A 9350-nucleotide genomic window follows, 5' to 3' on the forward strand; every position below is an offset into this window, starting at 1 on the left:
GGGGGGGGTTCAGTTCGGGGGTTTAGGAAGGGAAAGAGAAGGGTCGATCGTGTCCAAACCAGAGCTGGCTATCTGGCCGTGCCATCTGGGCCGGCCCGTTAGCACGCCAGGACGGCACGGGTGTGCCCGGTGGCAGATCCTATTTGGAAAGCAACTAGTTAATGAGCGCTTTTTTGGGAGCCTCGCAACGATCAGCGCTACTTGATGCGCTTCATTCGTCATGTGTCGCGTTCTAGGCGCTCCCTCCGGATTTTGCTTTTTTATTTTTCTACACGCGTTTTCGGTTTTTTACAAGTTTTTTTCGGGTTTTTTTTGGTTTTCCACCGGTCTTCCTTAGCTTTTCGACCAAATAAAAATTTAAAAAAAAAATTGCGTGAAAAAACACGTTTCTTTTCTTTCCTATCGCGAGAGTCACGGTTTTGCTTCTGCGAGAGTCATGGCCGTGCCTCTCAGAAACGAAAAAACGTGTTTCCTGTTTTTTTTTCGCGAGAGTCATGGTTTTGCTTCCGTGAGAGGCACGGGTGTGCTTTCGCGAGAGTCATGGCCGTGCCTCTCGGAAATCGATTCCTTTCGCGAGAGTCACTGTTTTGCTTCCGCCAGAGGCACGGTTGTGCTTTAGCGAGAGTCACTGTCGTGCCTCTGAAAAAAATGTGTTTTCTGGTTTTTTTTTCGCGAGAGTCACGGTTTTGCTTGTGCGAGAGGCACAGTTGTGCTTTAGCGAGAGTCACAGCCGTGCCTCTCGGAAACGAAAAAACGTGTTTTTTGTTTTCTTTTCTTTCACGAGAGTCACGGTTTTGCTTCCGCGAGAGGCACGGTTGTGCTTTCGCGAGAATCACGGCCGTGCCTCTCGGAAACGGAAAAACAAACGCGTTTTCTATTATTTTTCCTTTCGCGAGGTTCATGGTTTTGCTCCCGCGAGAGGCACGGTTGTGCCTTTGCGAGAGTCACGACCGTGCCTCCTCGAAAATGGGAAAAACATGTTTTCTCTTCTTTTTTCACGAACTGGAATGGCCCGCCGAGTCAGCGACTCGCCACCTTCGTCGTCCTCATCGCCTCGGTTCCCGCGGGAATCAATGCCAAGGCTGCCGCGCCAATCAGCCTTCCATTGATCCATCACGGGCGGCGCAGTGAAGGTGCCGCGACGCGTGTCTTGCCCGCTCCCGCCATGCGGCACCCGGCGGGCAGCCTCTCACCACCCATCTTCGGCTATAAAAGCCGACCTCTGATACGCCCAGTTTGCATCATGTTTTCTTACTGTTATTTATAATATGTTTATCCATAATAATGCTTTTGGAGTAATTCTAATGCCTTTTCTCTCATAACTTGTAAGGTACACACCAAGAGGGAGAATTCTGGCAGCTGGAAATCTGGACTTGAAAAAGCTATGTCAGGCTACCTATTCTGCACAACTCCAAACAAGCTGAGCCTTCCGGAGAATTTTATGGAATATTTAAGAAATATTGGAGCAAATAACTACCAGAGGGGGCCTACCAGGTGGGCACAACCCACCTGAGCGCGCCAGGGAGCCTAGGCGCGCCCTGGTGGGTTGTGCCCTCCTTGGCCCACCTCCGGTGCCCATCTTCTAGTATATAAGTCATTTTGACCTAGAAAAAAATAAGAGGAGGACATTCGGGACGAAGCGCAGCCATCTCGAGGCTGAACTTGGGCAGGAGCACTTTTGCCCCCCGGCGAAGAAATCCTGCCGGGGGAACTTCCCTCCCGGAGGGGGAAATCATCGTCATCATCGTCACCAACAACTCTCTCATCTTGGGGAGGGCAACCTCCATCAACATCTTCACCAGCACCATCTCATCTCAAACCCTAGTTCATCTCTTGTATTCAATCTTGTTACCGAAACTATAGATTGGTGCTAGGGGGTGACTAGTAGTGTTGATTACATCTTGTAGTTGATTACCATATGGTTTATTTGGTGAAAGATTATATGTTCAGATCCATTATGCTATTTAATACCCCTCTGATCATGAGCATGTTGATTATTTGTGAGTAGTTACTTTTGTTCTTGAGGTCACAGGAGAAATCATGTTGCAAGTAATCATGTGAACTTGATATGTGTTTGATATTTTGATGGTATGTATGTTGTGATTCTCTTAGTGGTGTCATGTGAACGTCGACTACATGACACTTCACCATATATATTTGGGCCTAAGGGAATGCATTATGGAGTAGTAAATAGATGGTGGGTTGAGAGAGTGACAGAAACTTAAACCCTAGTTTATGCACTATTCCGTAAGAGATCGATTGGATCCTAGAGTTTAATGCTATACTTAGAATTTATTCTTAATACTTTTCTCGCAGTTGCGGATGCTTGCGGGAGGGTTAATCATAAGTAGGAGGTTTATTCAAGTAAGAACGACACCTAAGCACCGGTCCACCCACATATCAAATTATCAAAGTAGCGAACACAAATCAAACCAACATGATGAAAGTAACTAGATGAAATTCCCGTGTACCCTCAAGAACACTTTGCTTATTATAAGAAACCGTTTTGGCATGTCCTTTGTCTCAAAAGGATTGGGCTACCCTGCTGCACTTTTGTTACTACTATTGTTACTTGCTCGTTATAAATTATCTTGCTACCAAACTACTTCGCTACTTACAATCTTAGCACTTGCAGACATTACCCTATTGAAAACCACTTGTCATTACCTTCTGCTCCTCGTTGGGTTCAACACTCTTACTTATCGAAAAGAGCTACAATTGACCCCATACACTTGTGGGCCATCAAGGCTATTTTCTGGCGCCGTTGCCGGGGAGTGAAGCGCCTTTGCTAAGTGGAATTCGGTAAGGAAACATTTACATAGTGTGCTGAAATTTATTGTCACTTGTTACTATGGAAAACAATCCTTCGAGGGGTTTGTTTGGGGTATCTTCACCTTGTACGGAACCACAGTTAGTTACCCCTCAACCTACTGCACCTACTGAAAATATTGAATATGAAATCCCTTGGGGCATGATAAGACAACTGCTAGCTAATCCCTATGTAGGAGACGGAACTGAACATCCTGATATGCACTTGATACATGTGGAACAAATTTGTGGATTGTTTAAGCTTGCAGGTTTACCCAGGGATGAAGTGATGAAAAAGGTTTTCCCTTTATCTTTGAAGGTAAAAGCATTGGCATGGTATAGGCTATGCGATGATATTGGATCATGGAATTGGAAATGTTTGAAATTGGAGTTCCATCAAAAAATTTATCCTATGCATCTAGTTCATCGTGATCGGAATTATATATATAATTTTTGGCCTCGTGAAGGAGAAAGTATCATTCTAGCTTGGGGGAGGCTTAAGTCGATGTTATATTCATGCCCCAATCATGAGCTCTCAAGAGAAATTATTATTCAGAATTTTTATGCTCGGCTTTCTCGTAATGATGAAACCATGCTCGATACTTCATGTATTGGTTCTTTTATGAAGAAGACTATTGAATCCCGGTGGGATCTTTGGAAAGAATTAAACGGAACTCTGAAGATTGGGAACTTGATGAAGGTAAAGAGTCGGGTATAAAGCTTAAGTATGATTGTGTTAAATCCTTTATGGATACCGATGCTTTTCAAAAGTTTAGCACTAAATATGGCCTTGACTCTGATATAGTAGCCTCATTTTGTGAATCATTTGCTACTCATGTTGAACTTCCTAAAGAAAAGTGGGTTAAATATCACCCACCTATTAAAGATGAAATTAAAGAACCGGTACCACTTAAAGAAGAAACTACACTTTATAATGTTGATCCAGTTGTTCCTTTTGCTTATATTGAGAAACCACCTTTCCCTGTTAGGATAAAAGAACATGCTAAAGTTTCAACTATGGTTAACAAAAGCTATGTTAGAACACCTAAACTTTATGAACAAATTAAATTAGAACCTATCATTGCTATGGTTAAATATCTCTTGGAAGAAGATATGGATGGGCATGTTATTTACGTCTGTGAAGAAGCTGCTAGAATTGCTAAACCTGGGGGAAAAGATAAACATAGACCAGTTGTTAGCATGTCTGTTGTTTTAGTTAAAATAGGAGATCAATGTTATCATGGTTTATGTGACATGGGTGCTAGAGTGAGTGCTATTCCCCACTCCTTGTATGAAGAAATTAGAGATGAAATAGCACCTTCTAATATAGAAGACATAGATGTTACTATTAAACTTGCTAATAGAGATACTATATAACCAATTGGGATTCTTAGAGATGTTGAAGTCTTGTGTGGGAAGGTAAAATACCCTACTGATTTTCTTGTTCTTACCACCCCACAAGATAAATTTTGTCCCATTATATTTGGTAGACCTTTCTTGAACACCATCAATGCTAAAATAGATTGTAAGAAACAAACTGTTGGTGTTAGCTTTGGTGATGAATCTCATGCGTTTAATTTTTTCAAGTTTAGTAGAAATCATCATGAAAAAGAATTGCCTAGTAAGGATGAATTAATTAGTCTTGCTTCTATTGTTGTGCCACCTACTGATCCTTTAGAGCAATACTTGCTAGACCATGAGAATGATTTACATATGCATGAAAGAAATGAAATAGATAAGATCTTCTTTGAACAATGTCCTCTGCTTGAACACAATTTGCCTATTGTAACTCTTGGAGGTCCTCCTCCACCTAAGGGTGACCCTGTGTTTGAATTAAAACAATTGCCAGACACTTTGAAATATGCTTATCTTGATGAAAAGAAGATATATCCTGTTATTATTAGTGCTAACCTTTCAGAACATGAACAAGAAAGATTATTGAAAATTCTAAGGAAGCATAGAGCTGCTATTGGATATACTCTTGACGATCTTAAGGGCATTAGTCCCACTCTATGTCAGCACAAGATTAATATGGAACCTGATGCTAAAACCATTGTTGATCACCAACGTCGGTTAAATCCGAAGATGAAAGAAGTGGTAAGAATGGAAATACTAAAACTTCTGGAAGCAGGTATAATCTACCCCGTAGCTGATAGTAGATGGGTAAGTCCTGTTCATTGTATCCCTAAGAAGGGAGGTATTATTGTTGTTCCTAATGATAAGAATGGGCTTATTCCACAAAGAATTGTCACGGGCTATAGAATGGTAATTGATTATAGAAAATTAAATAAAGCTACTAGAAAAGATCATTACCCTCTGCCTTTTATTGATCAAATGTTAGAAAGACTATCTAAGCACACACATTTTTGCTTCCTTGATGGATACTCTGGGTTTTCACAAATACATGTTTTACAATCTAATCAAGAAAAGACCACTTTTACTTTTCCTTTTGGAACATTTTCTTATAGATGTATGCCTTTCGGTTTATGTAATGCACCTGCTACCTTTCAAAGATGCATGACTGCTATATTCTCTGACTTTTTTGAAAAGATTGTTGAGGTTTTCATGGATGACTTTTCTGTTTATGGGAAGTCCTTTGATGATTGTTTAAGCAATCTTGAGCGAGTTTTTGCAGAGATGTGAACAAATAAATCTTGTCTTGAATTGGGAGAAGTGCCACTTTATGGTTAATGAGGGAATTGTCTTGGTCATAAAATTTTTGAAAGAGGTATTGAAGTGGACCAAGCTAAGGTTGATGCAATTGAGAAAATGCCATGTCCTAAGGACATCAAAGGTATTCATAGTTTCCTAGGTCATGTTGGTTTCTATAGGAGATTTATTAAAGAATTCTCTAAAATTTCTAGGCCTCTTACTAGTCTTTTGCAAAAGGATGTTCCTTTTGTTTTTGATGATGATTGTTTAGAAGCCTTTGAAACACTCAAGAAAGCCTTAATTTCTGCACCTATTGTTCAACCACCTGATTGGAACTTGCCTTTTGAAATTATGTGTGATGCTAGTTATTACGCTGTTGGTGCTGTTCTAGGACAAAGAGTTGATAAGAAGTTGAATGTTATTCATTATGCTAGTAAAACTCTAGACAGTGCTCAAAGAAATTATGCTACTACTGAAAAAGAATTTTTAGCAGTGGTGTTTTCTTGTGATAAATTTAGACCTTATATTGTTGATTCCAAAGTAACCGTTCACACTGACCATGCTGCTATTAAATACCTTATGGAAAAGAAAGATGCTAAACCTAGACTTATTCGTTGGGTTCTCTTGTTACAAGAATTTGATTTACATATTATTGATAGAAAAGGAGTTGAGAACCCCGTAGCAGATAACTTGTCTAGGCTTGAAAATGTGCTTGACGAACCACTACCTATTGATTATAGTTTTCCTGGTGAGAAGTTAGCTGCAATAAATGTTGCTAATAGTACTCCTTGCTATGCTGATTATGCTATTTATGTTGTTGCTAAATATTTACCTCCTAGCTTTACATACCAACAAAAGAAAAAAATTCTTCTATGATTTAAGACATTACTTTTGGGATGACCCACATCTTTACAAGGAAGGAGTAGATGGTATTATTAGACGCTGTGTACCTGAGCATGAACAAGGACAAATCCTACAGAAATGTCACTCTGAGGGTTAGGGAGGGTATCATGCTGGAGATAGAACTGCTCACAAGGTATTGCAATCTGGATTTTATTGGCCTACTCTCTTCAAGGATGCCCGCAAGTTTGTCTCATCTTGTGATGAATGCCAAAGAATAGGTAATATTGGTAAGCATCAAGAAATGCCTATGAATTATTCACTTGCTGTCGAACCATTTGATGTTTGGGGATTTGATTACATGGGACCTTTTCCTTCCTCTAATGGGTATACACATATTTTGGTTGCTGTTGATTATGTTACTAAATGGGTAGAAGCTATTCCAACTAGTAGTGCTGATCACAACACCTCTATCAAAATGCTTAAGGAAGTTATTTTCCCAAGGTTTGGAGTCCCTAGATATTTAATGACTGATTGTGGTTCACACTTTATTCATGGTGCTTTTCGTAAAATGCTTGCCAAGTATGATGTTAACCATAGAATTGCATCACCTTATCATCCTCAGTCTAGTAGTCAAGTTGAACTTAGCAATAGAGAAATGAAATTAATTTTGCAAAAGACTCTCAATAGGTCCAGGAAGAATTGGTCTAAGAAATTAGATGATGCACTTTGGGCTTATAGAACATCATATAAAAATCCTATGGGTATGTCTCCATATAAAATGGTTTATGGAAAAGCCTGCCATTTGCCTCTTGACTTAGAACATAAAGCATACTGGGCAGTTAACGAACTCAACTATGATTTCAAACTTGCCGGTGAAAAGAGGTTATTTGATATTAGCTCTTTAGATGAATGGAGAACCTAGGCTTATTAAAATGCAAAATTATTAAAAGAGAAATTTAAAAGGTGGCATGACAAAAGAATCCAAAAGCGTGAGTTCAAAGTCGGAAAATATGTTCTTTTGTACAACTCTCGCTTTAGATTTTTTTGCCGGAAAGCTCCTCTCGAAATGGGAAGGCCCATATGTCATCGAGGAGGTTTACTGGTCTGCAGCCATCTAAATAAATAATTTCGAAGGCACTAACCCGAAGGTTGTCAACGGACAACGAATAAACACTACAAAAAAATACACTTCCGTGATGATACGTGTTTGTCATAGTAGGCCGCGTTTTCTGTCATGCATGTACATCCATGATGATTTTATGACAGAATCAAGATAGTCATACCTGTGCTGTCGTAGAAGTGCTCCATGCCATTACCAAAATTATCATCACGGAAGTGTCCACTTCCATGACGATAAATCGCGCATCACAGAAGTGCTTTCGTCAAGGGTGACCAACACGTGGCATCCACCATAACGGAACGTCGTTAAGCTATCGGGTCCGATTTTGGATCCGATAACCTGTTAATAGTCCCGACCAATGGGGATTTTGCACGTGTAAAATCATCATTGGCTGGAGGAAACACATGTCGGCTCACTGTTGGGACAGATGTCATCCACTCATTGGACCGAAGGCGCCTATGATACGTCGACACGTGGCACGGCCCAACAGAGGCCCATTCCTGTGAAAAAGCCGACCCGTTTGACTTGGTCAAAAGGTGGCGGGCCGGCCCATGAAAAGCCTGTTTATGGCCTGTTCGCATATAACCCATTTACAACCCGCTACCACAGGGCCCGTTACGACCTCTCCGAATTAGGCCCAGTAGCATCATCTGGGCCGTCCAATATGATTCCAGCCCATTTTAACTTCCGGCCCATGTGTGGCCCATGACTTCTTTCGGCCCATATGAGGCCCTTTGTAACTCTTGGCCCATTAATGGCCCGTTGTGAAACTAGCCCGTAATGAACAGTGTATCACTTTATACCCATTAACGGCCTGTTATTCTGTTGGGCCGTTTCCAGCCCAAGTTATTTTTCGGCCTTCTCAGGGCCCATTGGTTCTTGGGCTCATTTGTAGCATTCGGTTACATACGGCCCGTTACTGTCATTTTCTGCTTGTGGGCCAAATTCAGCCCATTATTGCAGTCGGCCCGTTTGTGGACCGTTAATATGTTGGGCCGTTTTCATGTAAAAAACCCGTTGGGCTGTTTTCATAGACTTATCAAATACGGCCTATTAACGGCCCGTTATGGTCCACGAACAGTATGGCCCATGATTGGCGGAATGACGATACGCCCCATAGAAGGCCCACGGATCATACGGCCCGTATGAGGCCCAAGGATCGTACGGCCCATAGAAGGCCAGTGGATCGCACGGCCTGTAGAAGGCCCATGGACCCTACGGCCCGTAGAAGGCCCATGGACCCTATGGACCATAGAAAACCCATGAATCCTAAGGCCCGTAGAAGGCCCGTAGAAGGCCCGTATAGAAGGCCAGTGGATCCTATGGCCCGTATAGAAGGCCAATGGATCCTACGACCGGAAGAAGGCCCATGGAACATACGGCCTGCAGGAGGCCCATTGTTACAACAGTCCGTGTGTTGCCATGATTATTTTGGCCTAGTTACCAAAAATAGGCTATTGTGGCCACTAGAAAAACACAAAAAAAGAACTGCAGTGACTACAAGCAAACAACTAAACAAGACAATAAGGAAATAAATAAGCAAGCAATAAACGCTAGCCTATTACCGCTATTACACATATTACATCCACTAGGCATCAAAGTTCGCCACCAGTGCAAATATAGGGAACAAAGCAGCATATTACATACACTGGCCGTCAAAATTGGCCACCAGTGCAAATAAACACGGCAGCAAAACAAGAGCATAACTGAAACAACTTCAGAAGAGCTCAAGAAACGTTATCCTGGGTATCCACCATGCTGGCAATAAGCTTAGCAAGCTTATTAGCTTTGTCCTGTTTGGCGCTAAAATCCTCCAACGCTTGCTGTTGCACCAGAAAGTATGCATCTGAATGCTCCAGGGACTTCTGCAGTCCTTCCGCTTCTTGTCGCAGCACAGCTGATCGATGTCTTTCATCTTGTAGTTGAG

This window comes from Triticum dicoccoides, chromosome 2B (assembly GCF_002162155.2).
Source record: "Triticum dicoccoides isolate Atlit2015 ecotype Zavitan chromosome 2B, WEW_v2.0, whole genome shotgun sequence".
Classification (NCBI taxonomy): Eukaryota; Viridiplantae; Streptophyta; class Magnoliopsida; order Poales; family Poaceae; genus Triticum; species Triticum dicoccoides.